Source organism: Caloenas nicobarica, chromosome 23, assembly GCF_036013445.1.
Source record: "Caloenas nicobarica isolate bCalNic1 chromosome 23, bCalNic1.hap1, whole genome shotgun sequence".
In the NCBI taxonomy this organism is placed as follows: Eukaryota; Metazoa; Chordata; class Aves; order Columbiformes; family Columbidae; genus Caloenas; species Caloenas nicobarica.
Genome location: NC_088267.1, coordinates 6,733,215 through 6,752,022, shown reverse-complemented (window position 1 = coordinate 6,752,022; position 18,808 = coordinate 6,733,215).

The window sequence follows — 18,808 nt, the reverse complement described above, 5'->3', positions numbered from 1 at the left end:
TGTTGGGGGTACAGGATTTTGGGTCTGCAGGGTTTGAGGGTTTGGGACATGGGGCTGGAGGACTTGGGGGTGCAGGGTTCGGGCGTGTAGTATCTGAGGGTCCAGGGTTTGGTGGTGCATTGTTTGGGGGTGCAGGGTTTGGGGGAGAATGGTTTGGGGTGCTTGGTTTTTGGGAGTGCAAGATTTGAGGGTGCAGGGTTTAGTGGTTTGGGACATGGGGCTGGAGGATTTGGGGGTGCAGGATCTGGGGTGCAGGGTTTAGGGGGCAGTATTTGGGGTTCCAGAGTTTTGGGGTGAAGGGTTTGGGATGTAGGGTTTGGAGGTGTGGAGTTTTGGGGTGCAGGGTTCTGGGGCCAGGTGTTGGGTGTGCAGGGTTAGGAAGGAAGGATTTAGGGTGCAGGTTTTAGGGGTGCAGGATTTGGGGGGCAGGATTAAGGATTACAAGGTTTTGGGGATAGCATTTGGGGGTGTGGGGTTTGGGGTGCAGGATCTGGGGGTGCCTGATTTGGGGGTACAGGGGCTGGGGGTGCAGGTTCCTTGGGCTCAGGATTTGGGGTGCAGGGTTTAGGGTAGCGGGATCTTGGCGTGAAGGGGTTTGGGGTGAAGGGGTGGGTAGGGCAGGATTTGGGGGTGCAGGGCTTTGGGCTGAGGGTTTGGGGCTGCAGGGTTCGCATGTTCAGGAACTGGGGGTGCAGGATTTGGGTGGGCAGGGTTTAGGGGTTCACGACGTGGGGCTGCAGGATGTGGGGGTGCAGGGTTTGGGGATGCAGTGTTAGGGGGTGGAGCATTAGAGGTTTTAGGTTTTGGGGTGCAGGATATAGGAGGGCAGGGTTTGAGGGTGCAGGGTTTGGGGGCAGGATTTGGGGGTGCAGGGTTTTGGGGTGCAGCGCTAAAGGGGGCAGGATTTGGAGGTGCACGATTCAGTGGTCTGGGGTACTGGGATGCAGCGTTTTGGGGTGAGGGATTTGGGGGTCAGGACGTGGGGGGGAGGATTTTAGGGTGCCTGCTGTTGGGGTGCTGAGTTTGGGGGACCACAGGGTTTGGGGGTGCAGGGTTTTAACGTGCAGGGGTTGGGGGTGAATCGCTTGGAGGTGTACGTTTTTGGGGGGTGCAAGATTTGAGAGTGCAGGGTTTTGGGGTGAGGGATTTCAGGATGCCGGGTTTGGAGGGGAAGGGTTTGGGGGGCAGGGTTTTAGGGTGCAAGTTGTGGGGGGGCAGGATTTCGGATAAAGCGTTTTGGAGTGCAGGGTTTGAGAGTGCAGGGTTTAGTGGCGCAGGGTTTGGGGGAAGGGTCTGGGGGTACAAGATTTGGGGGTGCAGGGTATGGGGGTTAAGGGATTTTGGGGAGCAGATTTCGGGTGTTCAGGACCTGGGGGGGCAGGATTTGCGGGTGCAGGGTTTGTCAGTGCATTGATTGGGGGTCAGAACTTGGGGCCAGAACTTGTCAGTGCATTGTTTGGGGGTGCAGGGTTTGTGAGAGAAGAATGTGGGGTTGCAGGATTTGGGGGTGCAGGGTTTAAGGTAGCAGGATCTTGGGGTGACGGGGGCTTGGGGGTGCAGGGTTTGGGGAGGCAGAATTGGGGGTGCAGGGTGTTGGGGAAAGGATCTGGAGTTCTGGGCTGTCAGGTTCTGGTGTGCACGATCCTGTGTTGCAGGACCTAGGGCTGCAGGATTTTGGGGTGTAAGATCCTGGGGGTGCAGGGTTTGGGGTGCAGGGTTTCAGGGTCAGGATCTGGGGGTGCAGGGTGTTGGGGGGAAGGTTTTGGGGGTGCAGTGTTAGGAGGTGAATGATTAGGGGGTGCAGGAGTTTGGGGAACAGGATCCTGGGGTGCAGGGTTTGGGGTTCAGGGTTTAGGGTATCAGGATCTCGGGATGCAGGGTTTGGGGTGAAGGGTTTGGTAGGGCAGGATTTGGGGGTGCTGGAATCGGGGATGCAGGGTTGGGGCGTGAAGGGTCTGGCGTTCTGGACCTTGGGGTGCAGGGGTTTGGGGTACAAGGTTTTGGGGTGCAGGATCTGGGGATGTAGGGGTTACAGGTGTTGGGGGTACAGGATTTTGGGTCTGCAGGGTTTGAGGGTTTGGGACATGGGGCTGGAGGACTTGGGGGTGCAGGGTTCGGGCGTGTAGTATCTGAGGGTCCAGGGTTTGGTGGTGCATTGTTTGGGGGTGCAGGGTTTGGGGGAGAATGGTTTGGGGTGCTTGGTTTTTGGGAGTGCAAGATTTGAGGGTGCAGGGTTTAGTGGTTTGGGACATGGGGCTGGAGGATTTGGGGGTGCAGGATCTGGGGTGCAGGGTTTAGGGGGCAGTATTTGGGGTTCCAGAGTTTTGGGGTGAAGGGTTTGGGATGTAGGGTTTGGAGGTGTGGAGTTTTGGGGTGCAGGGTTCTGGGGCCAGGTGTTGGGTGTGCAGGGTTAGGAAGGAAGGATTTAGGGTGCAGGTTTTAGGGGTGCAGGATTTGGGGGGCAGGATTAAGGATTACAAGGTTTTGGGGATAGCATTTGGGGGTGTGGGGTTTGGGGTGCAGGATCTGGGGGTGCCTGATTTGGGGGTACAGGGGCTGGGGGTGCAGGTTCCTTGGGCTCAGGATTTGGGGTGCAGGGTTTAGGGTAGCGGGATCTTGGCGTGAAGGGGTTTGGGGTGAAGGGGTGGGTAGGGCAGGATTTGGGGGTGCAGGGCTTTGGGCTGAGGGTTTGGGGCTGCAGGGTTCGCATGTTCAGGAACTGGGGGTGCAGGATTTGGGTGGGCAGGGTTTAGGGGTTCACGACGTGGGGCTGCAGGATGTGGGGGTGCAGGGTTTGGGGATGCAGTGTTAGGGGGTGGAGCATTAGAGGTTTTAGGTTTTGGGGTGCAGGATATAGGAGGGCAGGGTTTGAGGGTGCAGGGTTTGGGGGCAGGATTTGGGGGTGCAGGGTTTTGGGGTGCAGCGCTAAAGGGGGCAGGATTTGGAGGTGCACGATTCAGTGGTCTGGGGTACTGGGATGCAGCGTTTTGGGGTGAGGGATTTGGGGGTCAGGACGTGGGGGGGAGGATTTTAGGGTGCCTGCTGTTGGGGTGCTGAGTTTGGGGGACCACAGGGTTTGGGGGTGCAGGGTTTTAACGTGCAGGGGTTGGGGGTGAATCGCTTGGAGGTGTACGTTTTTGGGGGGTGCAAGATTTGAGAGTGCAGGGTTTTGGGGTGAGGGATTTCAGGATGCCGGGTTTGGAGGGGAAGGGTTTGGGGGGCAGGGTTTTAGGGTGCAAGTTGTGGGGGGGCAGGATTTCGGATAAAGCGTTTTGGAGTGCAGGGTTTGAGAGTGCAGGGTTTAGTGGCGCAGGGTTTGGGGGAAGGGTCTGGGGGTACAAGATTTGGGGGTGCAGGGTATGGGGGTTAAGGGATTTTGGGGAGCAGATTTCGGGTGTTCAGGACCTGGGGGGGCAGGATTTGCGGGTGCAGGGTTTGTCAGTGCATTGATTGGGGGTCAGAACTTGGGGCCAGAACTTGTCAGTGCATTGTTTGGGGGTGCAGGGTTTGTGAGAGAAGAATGTGGGGTTGCAGGATTTGGGGGTGCAGGGTTTAAGGTAGCAGGATCTTGGGGTGACGGGGGCTTGGGGGTGCAGGGTTTGGGGAGGCAGAATTGGGGGTGCAGGGTGTTGGGGAAAGGATCTGGAGTTCTGGGCTGTCAGGTTCTGGTGTGCACGATCCTGTGTTGCAGGACCTAGGGCTGCAGGATTTTGGGGTGTAAGATCCTGGGGGTGCAGGGTTTGGGGTGCAGGGTTTCAGGGTCAGGATCTGGGGGTGCAGGGTGTTGGGGGGAAGGTTTTGGGGGTGCAGTGTTAGGAGGTGAATGATTAGGGGGTGCAGGAGTTTGGGGAACAGGATCCTGGGGTGCAGGGTTTGGGGTTCAGGGTTTAGGGTATCAGGATCTCGGGATGCAGGGTTTGGGGTGAAGGGTTTGGTAGGGCAGGATTTGGGGGTGCTGGAATCGGGGATGCAGGGTTGGGGCGTGAAGGGTCTGGCGTTCTGGACCTTGGGGTGCAGGGGTTTGGGGTACAAGGTTTTGGGGTGCAGGATCTGGGGATGTAGGGGTTACAGGTGTTGGGGGTACAGGATTTTGGGTCTGCAGGGTTTGAGGGTTTGGGACATGGGGCTGGAGGACTTGGGGGTGCAGGGTTCGGGCGTGTAGTATCTGAGGGTCCAGGGTTTGGTGGTGCATTGTTTGGGGGTGCAGGGTTTGGGGGAGAATGGTTTGGGGTGCTTGGTTTTTGGGAGTGCAAGATTTGAGGGTGCAGGGTTTAGTGGTTTGGGACATGGGGCTGGAGGATTTGGGGGTGCAGGATCTGGGGTGCAGGGTTTAGGGGGCAGTATTTGGGGTTCCAGAGTTTTGGGGTGAAGGGTTTGGGATGTAGGGTTTGGAGGTGTGGAGTTTTGGGGTGCAGGGTTCTGGGGCCAGGTGTTGGGTGTGCAGGGTTAGGAAGGAAGGATTTAGGGTGCAGGTTTTAGGGGTGCAGGATTTGGGGGGCAGGATTAAGGATTACAAGGTTTTGGGGATAGCATTTGGGGGTGTGGGGTTTGGGGTGCAGGATCTGGGGGTGCCTGATTTGGGGGTACAGGGGCTGGGGGTGCAGGTTCCTTGGGCTCAGGATTTGGGGTGCAGGGTTTAGGGTAGCGGGATCTTGGCGTGAAGGGGTTTGGGGTGAAGGGGTGGGTAGGGCAGGATTTGGGGGTGCAGGGCTTTGGGCTGAGGGTTTGGGGCTGCAGGGTTCGCATGTTCAGGAACTGGGGGTGCAGGATTTGGGTGGGCAGGGTTTAGGGGTTCACGACGTGGGGCTGCAGGATGTGGGGGTGCAGGGTTTGGGGATGCAGTGTTAGGGGGTGGAGCATTAGAGGTTTTAGGTTTTGGGGTGCAGGATATAGGAGGGCAGGGTTTGAGGGTGCAGGGTTTGGGGGCAGGATTTGGGGGTGCAGGGTTTTGGGGTGCAGCGCTAAAGGGGGCAGGATTTGGAGGTGCACGATTCAGTGGTCTGGGGTACTGGGATGCAGCGTTTTGGGGTGAGGGATTTGGGGGTCAGGACGTGGGGGGGAGGATTTTAGGGTGCCTGCTGTTGGGGTGCTGAGTTTGGGGGACCACAGGGTTTGGGGGTGCAGGGTTTTAACGTGCAGGGGTTGGGGGTGAATCGCTTGGAGGTGTACGTTTTTGGGGGGTGCAAGATTTGAGAGTGCAGGGTTTTGGGGTGAGGGATTTCAGGATGCCGGGTTTGGAGGGGAAGGGTTTGGGGGGCAGGGTTTTAGGGTGCAAGTTGTGGGGGGGCAGGATTTCGGATAAAGCGTTTTGGAGTGCAGGGTTTGAGAGTGCAGGGTTTAGTGGCGCAGGGTTTGGGGGAAGGGTCTGGGGGTACAAGATTTGGGGGTGCAGGGTATGGGGGTTAAGGGATTTTGGGGAGCAGATTTCGGGTGTTCAGGACCTGGGGGGGCAGGATTTGCGGGTGCAGGGTTTGTCAGTGCATTGATTGGGGGTCAGAACTTGGGGCCAGAACTTGTCAGTGCATTGTTTGGGGGTGCAGGGTTTGTGAGAGAAGAATGTGGGGTTGCAGGATTTGGGGGTGCAGGGTTTAAGGTAGCAGGATCTTGGGGTGACGGGGGCTTGGGGGTGCAGGGTTTGGGGAGGCAGAATTGGGGGTGCAGGGTGTTGGGGAAAGGATCTGGAGTTCTGGGCTGTCAGGTTCTGGTGTGCACGATCCTGTGTTGCAGGACCTAGGGCTGCAGGATTTTGGGGTGTAAGATCCTGGGGGTGCAGGGTTTGGGGTGCAGGGTTTCAGGGTCAGGATCTGGGGGTGCAGGGTGTTGGGGGGAAGGTTTTGGGGGTGCAGTGTTAGGAGGTGAATGATTAGGGGGTGCAGGAGTTTGGGGAACAGGATCCTGGGGTGCAGGGTTTGGGGTTCAGGGTTTAGGGTATCAGGATCTCGGGATGCAGGGTTTGGGGTGAAGGGTTTGGTAGGGCAGGATTTGGGGGTGCTGGAATCGGGGATGCAGGGTTGGGGCGTGAAGGGTCTGGCGTTCTGGACCTTGGGGTGCAGGGGTTTGGGGTACAAGGTTTTGGGGTGCAGGATCTGGGGATGTAGGGGTTACAGGTGTTGGGGGTACAGGATTTTGGGTCTGCAGGGTTTGAGGGTTTGGGACATGGGGCTGGAGGACTTGGGGGTGCAGGGTTCGGGCGTGTAGTATCTGAGGGTCCAGGGTTTGGTGGTGCATTGTTTGGGGGTGCAGGGTTTGGGGGAGAATGGTTTGGGGTGCTTGGTTTTTGGGAGTGCAAGATTTGAGGGTGCAGGGTTTAGTGGTTTGGGACATGGGGCTGGAGGATTTGGGGGTGCAGGATCTGGGGTGCAGGGTTTAGGGGGCAGTATTTGGGGTTCCAGAGTTTTGGGGTGAAGGGTTTGGGATGTAGGGTTTGGAGGTGTGGAGTTTTGGGGTGCAGGGTTCTGGGGCCAGGTGTTGGGTGTGCAGGGTTAGGAAGGAAGGATTTAGGGTGCAGGTTTTAGGGGTGCAGGATTTGGGGGGCAGGATTAAGGATTACAAGGTTTTGGGGATAGCATTTGGGGGTGTGGGGTTTGGGGTGCAGGATCTGGGGGTGCCTGATTTGGGGGTACAGGGGCTGGGGGTGCAGGTTCCTTGGGCTCAGGATTTGGGGTGCAGGGTTTAGGGTAGCGGGATCTTGGCGTGAAGGGGTTTGGGGTGAAGGGGTGGGTAGGGCAGGATTTGGGGGTGCAGGGCTTTGGGCTGAGGGTTTGGGGCTGCAGGGTTCGCATGTTCAGGAACTGGGGGTGCAGGATTTGGGTGGGCAGGGTTTAGGGGTTCACGACGTGGGGCTGCAGGATGTGGGGGTGCAGGGTTTGGGGATGCAGTGTTAGGGGGTGGAGCATTAGAGGTTTTAGGTTTTGGGGTGCAGGATATAGGAGGGCAGGGTTTGAGGGTGCAGGGTTTGGGGGCAGGATTTGGGGGTGCAGGGTTTTGGGGTGCAGCGCTAAAGGGGGCAGGATTTGGAGGTGCACGATTCAGTGGTCTGGGGTACTGGGATGCAGCGTTTTGGGGTGAGGGATTTGGGGGTCAGGACGTGGGGGGGAGGATTTTAGGGTGCCTGCTGTTGGGGTGCTGAGTTTGGGGGACCACAGGGTTTGGGGGTGCAGGGTTTTAACGTGCAGGGGTTGGGGGTGAATCGCTTGGAGGTGTACGTTTTTGGGGGGTGCAAGATTTGAGAGTGCAGGGTTTTGGGGTGAGGGATTTCAGGATGCCGGGTTTGGAGGGGAAGGGTTTGGGGGGCAGGGTTTTAGGGTGCAAGTTGTGGGGGGGCAGGATTTCGGATAAAGCGTTTTGGAGTGCAGGGTTTGAGAGTGCAGGGTTTAGTGGCGCAGGGTTTGGGGGAAGGGTCTGGGGGTACAAGATTTGGGGGTGCAGGGTATGGGGGTTAAGGGATTTTGGGGAGCAGATTTCGGGTGTTCAGGACCTGGGGGGGCAGGATTTGCGGGTGCAGGGTTTGTCAGTGCATTGATTGGGGGTCAGAACTTGGGGCCAGAACTTGTCAGTGCATTGTTTGGGGGTGCAGGGTTTGTGAGAGAAGAATGTGGGGTTGCAGGATTTGGGGGTGCAGGGTTTAAGGTAGCAGGATCTTGGGGTGACGGGGGCTTGGGGGTGCAGGGTTTGGGGAGGCAGAATTGGGGGTGCAGGGTGTTGGGGAAAGGATCTGGAGTTCTGGGCTGTCAGGTTCTGGTGTGCACGATCCTGTGTTGCAGGACCTAGGGCTGCAGGATTTTGGGGTGTAAGATCCTGGGGGTGCAGGGTTTGGGGTGCAGGGTTTCAGGGTCAGGATCTGGGGGTGCAGGGTGTTGGGGGGAAGGTTTTGGGGGTGCAGTGTTAGGAGGTGAATGATTAGGGGGTGCAGGAGTTTGGGGAACAGGATCCTGGGGTGCAGGGTTTGGGGTTCAGGGTTTAGGGTATCAGGATCTCGGGATGCAGGGTTTGGGGTGAAGGGTTTGGTAGGGCAGGATTTGGGGGTGCTGGAATCGGGGATGCAGGGTTGGGGCGTGAAGGGTCTGGCGTTCTGGACCTTGGGGTGCAGGGGTTTGGGGTACAAGGTTTTGGGGTGCAGGATCTGGGGATGTAGGGGTTACAGGTGTTGGGGGTACAGGATTTTGGGTCTGCAGGGTTTGAGGGTTTGGGACATGGGGCTGGAGGACTTGGGGGTGCAGGGTTCGGGCGTGTAGTATCTGAGGGTCCAGGGTTTGGTGGTGCATTGTTTGGGGGTGCAGGGTTTGGGGGAGAATGGTTTGGGGTGCTTGGTTTTTGGGAGTGCAAGATTTGAGGGTGCAGGGTTTAGTGGTTTGGGACATGGGGCTGGAGGATTTGGGGGTGCAGGATCTGGGGTGCAGGGTTTAGGGGGCAGTATTTGGGGTTCCAGAGTTTTGGGGTGAAGGGTTTGGGATGTAGGGTTTGGAGGTGTGGAGTTTTGGGGTGCAGGGTTCTGGGGCCAGGTGTTGGGTGTGCAGGGTTAGGAAGGAAGGATTTAGGGTGCAGGTTTTAGGGGTGCAGGATTTGGGGGGCAGGATTAAGGATTACAAGGTTTTGGGGATAGCATTTGGGGGTGTGGGGTTTGGGGTGCAGGATCTGGGGGTGCCTGATTTGGGGGTACAGGGGCTGGGGGTGCAGGTTCCTTGGGCTCAGGATTTGGGGTGCAGGGTTAGGGTAGCGGGATCTTGGCGTGAAGGGGTTTGGGGTGAAGGGGTGGGTAGGGCAGGATTTGGGGGTGCAGGGCTTTGGGCTGAGGGTTTGGGGCTGCAGGGTTCGCATGTTCAGGAACTGGGGGTGCAGGATTTGGGTGGGCAGGGTTTAGGGGTTCACGACGTGGGGCTGCAGGATGTGGGGGTGCAGGGTTTGGGGATGCAGTGTTAGGGGGTGGAGCATTAGAGGTTTTAGGTTTTGGGGTGCAGGATATAGGAGGGCAGGGTTTGAGGGTGCAGGGTTTGGGGGCAGGATTTGGGGGTGCAGGGTTTTGGGGTGCAGCGCTAAAGGGGGCAGGATTTGGAGGTGCACGATTCAGTGGTCTGGGGTACTGGGATGCAGCGTTTTGGGGTGAGGGATTTGGGGGTCAGGACGTGGGGGGGAGGATTTTAGGGTGCCTGCTGTTGGGGTGCTGAGTTTGGGGACCACAGGGTTTGGGGGTGCAGGGTTTTAACGTGCAGGGGTTAGGGGTGAATCGCTTGGAGGTGTACGTTTTTGGGGGGTGCAAGATTTGAGAGTGCAGGGTTTTGGGGTGAGGGATTTCAGGATGCCGGGTTTGGAGGGGAAGGGTTTGGGGGGCAGGGTTTTAGGGTGCAAGTTGTGGGGGGGCAGGATTTCGGATAAAGGGTTTTGGAGTGCAGGGTTTGAGAGTGCAGGGTTTAGTGGCGCAGGGTTTGGGGGAAGGATCTGGGGGTACAAGATTTGGGGGTGCAGGGTTTGGGGGTTAAGGGATTTTGGGGAGCAGATTTCGGGTGTTCAGGACCTGGGGGGGCAGGATTTGCGGGTGCAGGGTTTGTCAGTGCATTGATTGGGGGGTCAGAACTTGGGGCCAGAACTTGTCAGTGCATTGTTTGGGGGTGCAGGGTTTGTGAGAGAAGAATGTGGGGTTGCAGGATTTGGGGGTGCAGGGTTTAAGGTAGCAGGATCTCGGGGTGACGGGGGTTTGGGGGTGCAGGGTTTGGGGAGGCAGAATTGGGGGTGCAGGGTGTTGGGGAAAGGATCTGGAGTTCTGGGCTGTCAGGTTCTGGTGTGCACGATCCTGTGTTGCAGGACCTAGGGCTGCAGGATTTTGGGGTGTAAGATCCTGGGGGTGCAGGGTTTGGGGTGCAGGGTTTCAGGGTCAGGATCTGGGGGTGCAGGGTGTTGGGGGGAAGGTTTTGGGGGTGCAGTGTTAGGAGGTGAATGATTAGGGGATGCAGGAGTTTGGGGAACAGGATCCTGGGGTGCAGGATCTGGGGTGCAGGGTTTGGGGTTCAGGGTTTAGGGTATCAGGATCTCGGGATGCAGGGTTTGGGGTGAAGGGTTTGGTAGGGCAGGATTTGGGGGTGCTGGAATCGGGGATGCAGGGTTGGGGCGTGAAGGGTCTGGCGTTCTGGACCTTGGGGTGCAGGGGTTTGGGGTACAAGGTTTTGGGGTGCAGGATCTGGGGATGTAGGGGTTACAGGTGTTGGGGGTACAGGATTTTGGGTCTGCAGGGTTTGAGGGTTTGGGACATGGGGCTGGAGGACTTGGGGGTGCAGGGTTCGGGGGTGTAGTATCTGAGGGTCCAGGGTTTGGTGGTGCATTGTTTGGGGGTGCAGGGTTTGGGGGAGAATGGTTTGGGGTGCTTGGTTTTTGGGAGTGCAAGATTTGAGGGTGCAGGGTTTAGTGGTTTGGGACACGGGGCTGGAGGATTTGGGGGTGCAGGATCTGGGGTGCAGGGTTTAGGGGGCAGTATTTGGGGTTCCAGAGTTTTGGGGTGCAGGGTTCTGGGGTCCAGGTGTTGGGGGTGCAGGGTTAGGAAGGAAGGATTTAGGGTGCAGGTTTTAGGGGTGCAGGATCTGGGGGTACAGGATTAATGGGTGCAGAGTGTTTGGGGGAGAAGGATTTGGGGGTGCAGGGTTTTGAAGTGCAGGGTTTAAAGGGGCAGGATATGGGGGTGAATGGTTTGGGGGTGCACGTTTTTTCGGGTGCAAGATTTGAGCGTGAAGGGATTTGGAGTGAGGGACTTCAGGGTGCCAGGTTTGGGGAGGAAGGATCTGGGGGTACAGGTTTTGGGGTGCAGAGTTTTGGGGGGGAGGATTAGGGGAGAAGGGTTTCGGGGTGCAAGGTTTAGTGGTACAGGGTTTGGGGGTGCAGGGTTTGGGGAGGCAGAATTGGGGGTGCAGGGTCTTGGGGGAAGGATCTGGTAGTGCAGGGTTTGGGGGTGCAGGGTTTGGGGGTGCAGGACGTGGGGGTGGAGATTTGGGGGGCAGGGATTGGGCGTGCAGGATTTGGGGTGCAGGATTTGGGTGGGCAGGGTTTAGGGGTTCACGACGTGGGGCTGCAGGATGTGGGGGTGCAGGGTTTGGGGATGCAGTGTTAGGGGGTGGAGCATTAGAGGTTTTAGGTTTTGGGGTGCAGGATATAGGAGGGCAGGGTTTGAGGGTGCAGGGTTTGGGGGCAGGATTTGGGGGTGCAGGGTTTTGGGGTGCAGCGCTAAAGGGGGCAGGATTTGGAGGTGCACGATTCAGTGGTCTGGGGTACTGGGATGCAGCGTTTTGGGGTGAGGGATTTGGGGGTCAGGACGTGGGGGGGAGGATTTTAGGGTGCCTGCTGTTGGGGTGCTGAGTTTGGGGGACCACAGGGTTTGGGGGTGCAGGGTTTTAACGTGCAGGGGTTGGGGGTGAATCGCTTGGAGGTGTACGTTTTTGGGGGGTGCAAGATTTGAGAGTGCAGGGTTTTGGGGTGAGGGATTTCAGGATGCCGGGTTTGGAGGGGAAGGGTTTGGGGGGCAGGGTTTTAGGGTGCAAGTTGTGGGGGGGCAGGATTTCGGATAAAGCGTTTTGGAGTGCAGGGTTTGAGAGTGCAGGGTTTAGTGGCGCAGGGTTTGGGGGAAGGGTCTGGGGGTACAAGATTTGGGGGTGCAGGGTATGGGGGTTAAGGGATTTTGGGGAGCAGATTTCGGGTGTTCAGGACCTGGGGGGGCAGGATTTGCGGGTGCAGGGTTTGTCAGTGCATTGATTGGGGGTCAGAACTTGGGGCCAGAACTTGTCAGTGCATTGTTTGGGGGTGCAGGGTTTGTGAGAGAAGAATGTGGGGTTGCAGGATTTGGGGGTGCAGGGTTTAAGGTAGCAGGATCTTGGGGTGACGGGGGCTTGGGGGTGCAGGGTTTGGGGAGGCAGAATTGGGGGTGCAGGGTGTTGGGGAAAGGATCTGGAGTTCTGGGCTGTCAGGTTCTGGTGTGCACGATCCTGTGTTGCAGGACCTAGGGCTGCAGGATTTTGGGGTGTAAGATCCTGGGGGTGCAGGGTTTGGGGTGCAGGGTTTCAGGGTCAGGATCTGGGGGTACAGGGTGTTGGGGGGAAGGTTTTGGGGGTGCAGTGTTAGGAGGTGAATGATTAGGGGGTGCAGGAGTTTGGGGAACAGGATCCTGGGGTGCAGGGTTTGGGGTTCAGGGTTTAGGGTATCAGGATCTCGGGATGCAGGGTTTGGGGTGAAGGGTTTGGTAGGGCAGGATTTGGGGGTGCTGGAATCGGGGATGCAGGGTTGGGGCGTGAAGGGTCTGGCGTTCTGGACCTTGGGGTGCAGGGGTTTGGGGTACAAGGTTTTGGGGTGCAGGATCTGGGGATGTAGGGGTTACAGGTGTTGGGGGTACAGGATTTTGGGTCTGCAGGGTTTGAGGGTTTGGGACATGGGGCTGGAGGACTTAGGGGTGCAGGGTTCGGGCGTGTAGTATCTGAGGGTCCAGGGTTTGGTGGTGCATTGTTTGGGGGTGCAGGGTTTGGGGGAGAATGGTTTGGGGTGCTTGGTTTTTGGGAGTGCAAGATTTGAGGGTGCAGGGTTTAGTGGTTTGGGACATGGGGCTGGAGGATTTGGGGGTGCAGGATCTGGGGTGCAGGGTTTAGGGGGCAGTATTTGGGGTTCCAGAGTTTTGGGGTGAAGGGTTTGGGATGTAGGGTTTGGAGGTGTGGAGTTTTGGGGTGCAGGGTTCTGGGGCCAGGTGTTGGGTGTGCAGGGTTAGGAAGGAAGGATTTAGGGTGCAGGTTTTAGGGGTGCAGGATTTGGGGGGCAGGATTAAGGATTACAAGGTTTTGGGGATAGCATTTGGGGGTGTGGGGTTTGGGGTGCAGGATCTGGGGGTGCCTGATTTGGGGGTACAGGGGCTGGGGGTGCAGGTTCCTTGGGCTCAGGATTTGGGGTGCAGGGTTAGGGTAGCGGGATCTTGGCGTGAAGGGGTTTGGGGTGAAGGGGTGGGTAGGGCAGGATTTGGGGGTGCAGGGCTTTGGGCTGAGGGTTTGGGGCTGCAGGGTTCGCATGTTCAGGAACTGGGGGTGCAGGATTTGGGTGGGCAGGGTTTAGGGGTTCACGACGTGGGGCTGCAGGATGTGGGGGTGCAGGGTTTGGGGATGCAGTGTTAGGGGGTGGAGCATTAGAGGTTTTAGGTTTTGGGGTGCAGGATATAGGAGGGCAGGGTTTGAGGGTGCAGGGTTTGGGGGCAGGATTTGGGGGTGCAGGGTTTTGGGGTGCAGCGCTAAAGGGGGCAGGATTTGGAGGTGCACGATTCAGTGGTCTGGGGTACTGGGATGCAGCGTTTTGGGGTGAGGGATTTGGGGGTCAGGACGTGGGGGGGAGGATTTTAGGGTGCCTGCTGTTGGGGTGCTGAGTTTGGGGACCACAGGGTTTGGGGGTGCAGGGTTTTAACGTGCAGGGGTTAGGGGTGAATCGCTTGGAGGTGTACGTTTTTGGGGGGTGCAAGATTTGAGAGTGCAGGGTTTTGGGGTGAGGGATTTCAGGATGCCGGGTTTGGAGGGGAAGGGTTTGGGGGGCAGGGTTTTAGGGTGCAAGTTGTGGGGGGGCAGGATTTCGGATAAAGGGTTTTGGAGTGCAGGGTTTGAGAGTGCAGGGTTTAGTGGCGCAGGGTTTGGGGGAAGGATCTGGGGGTACAAGATTTGGGGGTGCAGGGTTTGGGGGTTAAGGGATTTTGGGGAGCAGATTTCGGGTGTTCAGGACCTGGGGGGGCAGGATTTGCGGGTGCAGGGTTTGTCAGTGCATTGATTGGGGGGTCAGAACTTGGGGCCAGAACTTGTCAGTGCATTGTTTGGGGGTGCAGGGTTTGTGAGAGAAGAATGTGGGGTTGCAGGATTTGGGGGTGCAGGGTTTAAGGTAGCAGGATCTCGGGGTGACGGGGGTTTGGGGGTGCAGGGTTTGGGGAGGCAGAATTGGGGGTGCAGGGTGTTGGGGAAAGGATCTGGAGTTCTGGGGTGTCAGGTTCTGGTGTGCATGATCCTGTGTTGCAGGACCTAGGGCTGCAGGATTTTGGGGTGTAAGATCCTGGGGGTGCAGGGTTTGGGGTGCAGGGTTTCAGGGTCAGGATCTGGGGGTGCAGGGTGTTGGGGGGAAGGTTTTGGGGGTGCAGTGTTAGGAGGTGAATGATTAGGGGATGCAGGAGTTTGGGGAACAGGATCCTGGGGTGCAGGATCTGGGGTGCAGGGTTTGGGGTTCAGGGTTTAGGGTATCAGGATCTCGGGATGCAGGGTTTGGGGTGAAGGGTTTGGTAGGGCAGGATTTGGGGGTGCTGGAATCGGGGATGCAGGGTTGGGGCGTGAAGGGTCTGGCGTTCTGGACCTTGGGGTGCAGGGGTTTGGGGTACAAGGTTTTGGGGTGCAGGATCTGGGGATGTAGGGGTTACAGGTGTTGGGGGTACAGGATTTTGGGTCTGCAGGGTTTGAGGGTTTGGGACATGGGGCTGGAGGACTTGGGGGTGCAGGGTTCGGGGGTGTAGTATCTGAGGGTCCAGGGTTTGGTGGTGCATTGTTTGGGGGTGCAGGGTTTGGGAGAGAATGGTTTGGGGTGCTTGGTTTTTGGGAGTGCAAGATTTGAGGGTGCAGGGTTTAGTGGTTTGGGACACGGGGCTGGAGGATTTGGGGGTGCAGGATCTGGGGTGCAGGGTTTAGGGGGCAGTATTTGGGGTTCCAGAGTTTTGGGGTGCAGGGTTCTGGGGTCCAGGTGTTGGGGGTGCAGGGTTAGGAAGGAAGGATTTAGGGTGCAGGTTTTAGGGGTGCAGGATCTGGGGGTACAGGATTAATGGGTGCAGAGTGTTTGGGGGAGAAGGATTTGGGGGTGCAGGGTTTTGAAGTGCAGGGTTTAAAGGGGCAGGATATGGGGGTGAATGGTTTGGGGGTGCACGTTTTTTCGGGTGCAAGATTTGAGCGTGAAGGGATTTGGAGTGAGGGACTTCAGGGTGCCAGGTTTGGGGAGGAAGGATCTGGGGGTACAGGTTTTGGGGTGCAGAGTTTTCGGGGGGAGGATTAGGGGAGAAGGGTTTCGGGGTGCAAGGTTTAGTGGTACAGGGTTTGGGGGTGCAGGGTTTGGGGAGGCAGAATTGGGGGTGCAGGGTCTTGGGGGAAGGATCTGGTAGTGCAGGGTTTGGGGGTGCAGGGTTTGGGGGTGCAGGGTTTGGGGGTGCAGGACGTGGGGGTGGAGATTTGGGGGGCAGGGATTGGGCGTGCAGGATTTGGGGTGCAGGGTTTAGGGTAGCGGGATCTTGGCATGAAGGGGTTTGGGGTGAAGGGGTGGGTAGGGCAGGATTTGGGGGTGCAGGGCTTTGGGCTGAGGGTTTGGGGCTGCAGGGTTCGCATGTTCAGGAACTGGGGGTGCAGGATTTGGGTGGGCAGGGTTTAGGGGTTCACGACGTGGGGCTGCAGGATGTGGGGGTGCAGGGTTTGGGGATGCAGTGTTAGGGGGTGGAGCATTAGAGGTTTTAGGTTTTGGGGTGCAGGATATAGGAGGGCAGGGTTTGAGGGTGCAGGGTTTGGGGGCAGGATTTGGGGGTGCAGGGTTTTGGGGTGCAGCGCTAAAGGGGGCAGGATTTGGAGGTGCACGATTCAGTGGTCTGGGGTACTGGGATGCAGCGTTTTGGGGTGAGGGATTTGGGGGTCAGGACGTGGGGGGGAGGATTTTAGGGTGCCTGCTGTTGGGGTGCTGAGTTTGGGGGACCACAGGGTTTGGGGGTGCAGGGTTTTAACGTGCAGGGGTTGGGGGTGAATCGCTTGGAGGTGTACGTTTTTGGGGGGTGCAAGATTTGAGAGTGCAGGGTTTTGGGGTGAGGGATTTCAGGATGCCGGGTTTGGAGGGGAAGGGTTTGGGGGGCAGGGTTTTAGGGTGCAAGTTGTGGGGGGGCAGGATTTCGGATAAAGCGTTTTGGAGTGCAGGGTTTGAGAGTGCAGGGTTTAGTGGCGCAGGGTTTGGGGGAAGGGTCTGGGGGTACAAGATTTGGGGGTGCAGGGTATGGGGGTTAAGGGATTTTGGGGAGCAGATTTCGGGTGTTCAGGACCTGGGGGGGCAGGATTTGGGGGTGCAGGGTTTTGGGGTGCAGCGCTAAAGGGGGCAGGATTTGGAGGTGCACGATTCAGTGGTCTGGGGTACTGGGATGCAGCGTTTTGGGGTGAGGGATTTGGGGGTCAGGACGTGGGGGGGAGGATTTTAGGGTGCCTGCTGTTGGGGTGCTGAGTTTGGGGGACCACAGGGTTTGGGGGTGCAGGGTTTTAACGTGCAGGGGTTGGGGGTGAATCGCTTGGAGGTGTACGTTTTTGAGGGGTGCAAGATTTGAGAGTGCAGGGTTTTGGGGTGAGGGATTTCAGGATGCCGGGTTTGGAGAGGAAGGGTTTGGGGGGCAGGGTTTTAGGGTGCAAGTTGTGGGGGGGCAGGATTTCGGATAAAGCGTTTTGGAGTGCAGGGTTTGAGAGTGCAGGGTTTAGTGGCGCAGGGTTTGGGGGAAGGGTCTGGGGGTACAAGATTTGGGGGTGCAGGGTATGGGGGTTAAGGGATTTTGGGGAGCAGATTTCGGGTGTTCAGGACCTGGGGGGGCAGGATTTGCGGGTGCAGGGTTTGTCAGTGCATTGATTGGGGGTCAGAACTTGGGGCCAGAACTTGTCAGTGCATTGTTTGGGGGTGCAGGGTTTGTGAGAGAAGAATGTGGGGTTGCAGGATTTGGGGGTGCAGGGTTTAAGGTAGCAGGATCTTGGGGTGACGGGGGCTTGGGGGTGCAGGGTTTGGGGAGGCAGAATTGGGGGTGCAGGGTGTTGGGGAAAGGATCTGGAGTTCTGGGCTGTCAGGTTCTGGTGTGCACGATCCTGTGTTGCAGGACCTAGGGCTGCAGGATTTTGGGGTGTAAGATCCTGGGGGTGCAGGGTTTGGGGTGCAGGGTTTCAGGGTCAGGATCTGGGGGTGCAGGGTGTTGGGGGGAAGGTTTTGGGGGTGCAGTGTTAGGAGGTGAATGATTAGGGGGTGCAGGAGTTTGGGGAACAGGATCCTGGGGTGCAGGGTTTGGGGTTCAGGGTTTAGGGTATCAGGATCTCGGGATGCAGGGTTTGGGGTGAAGGGTTTGGTAGGGCAGGATTTGGGGGTGCTGGAATCGGGGATGCAGGGTTGGGGCGTGAAGGGTCTGGCGTTCTGGACCTTGGGGTGCAGGGGTTTGGGGTACAAGGTTTTGGGGTGCAGGATCTGGGGATGTAGGGGTTACAGGTGTTGGGGGTACAGGATTTTGGGTCTGCAGGGTTTGAGGGTTTGGGACATGGGGCTGGAGGACTTGGGGGTGCAGGGTTCGGGCGTGTAGTATCTGAGGGTCCAGGGTTTGGTGGTGCATTGTTTGGGGGTGCAGGGTTTGGGGGAGAATGGTTTGGGGTGCTTGGTTTTTGGGAGTGCAAGATTTGAGGGTGCAGGGTTTAGTGGTTTGGGACATGGGGCTGGAGGATTTGGGGGTGCAGGATCTGGGGTGCAGGGTTTAGGGGGCAGTATTTGGGGTTCCAGAGTTTTGGGGTGAAGGGTTTGGGATGTAGGGTTTGGAGGTGTGGAGTTTTGGGGTGCAGGGTTCTGGGGCCAGGTGTTGGGTGTGCAGGGTTAGGAAGGAAGGATTTAGGGTGCAGGTTTTAGGGGTGCAGGATTTGGGGGGCAGGATTAAGGATTACAAGGTTTTGGGGATAGCATTTGGGGGTGTGGGGTTTGGGGTGCAGGATCTGGGGGTGCCTGATTTGGGGGTACAGGGGCTGGGGGTGCAGGTTCCTTGGGCTCAGGATTTGGGGTGCAGGGTTAGGGTAGCGGGATCTTGGCGTGAAGGGGTTTGGGGTGAAGGGGTGGGTAGGGCAGGATTTGGGGGTGCAGGGCTTTGGGCTGAGGGTTTGGGGCTGCAGGGTTCGCATGTTCAGGAACTGGGGGTGCAGGATTTGGGTGGGCAGGGTTTAGGGGTTCACGACGTGGGGCTGCAGGATGTGGGGGTGCAGGGTTTGGGGATGCAGTGTTAGGGGGTGGAGCATTAGAGGTTTTAGGTTTTGGGGTGCAGGATATAGGAGGGCAGGGTTTGAGGGTGCAGGGTTTGGGGGCAGGATTTGGGGGTGCAGGGTTTTGGGGTGCAGCGCTAAAGGGGGCAGGATTTGGAGGTGCACGATTCAGTGGTCTGGGGTACTGGGATGCAGCGTTTTGGGGTGAGGGATTTGGGGGTCAGGACGTGGGGGGGAGGATTTTAGGGTGCCTGCTGTTGGGGTGCTGAGTTTGGGGGACCACAGGGTTTGGGGGTGCAGGGTTTTAACGTGCAGGGGTTGGGGGTGAATCGCTTGGAGGTGTACGTTTTTGGGGGGTGCAAGATTTGAGAGTGCAGGGTTTTGGGGTGAGGGATTTCAGGATGCCGGGTTTGGAGGGGAAGGGTTTGGGGGGCAGGGTTTTAGGGTGCAAGTTGTGGGGGGGCAGGATTTCGGATAAAGCGTTTTGGAGTGCAGGGTTTGAGAGTGCAGGGTTTAGTGGCGCAGGGTTTGGGGGAAGGGTCTGGGGGTACAAGATTTGGGGGTGCAGGGTATGGGGGTTAAGGGATTTTGGGGAGCAGATTTCGGGTGTTCAGGACCTGGGGGGGCAGGATTTGCGGGTGCAGGGTTTGTCAGTGCATTGATTGGGGGTCAGAACTTGGGGCCAGAACTTGTCAGTGCATTGTTTGGGGGTGCAGGGTTTGTGAGAGAAGAATGTGGGGTTGCAGGATTTGGGGGTGCAGGGTTTAAGGTAGCAGGATCTTGGGGTGACGGGGGCTTGGGGGTGCAGGGTTTGGGGAGGCAGA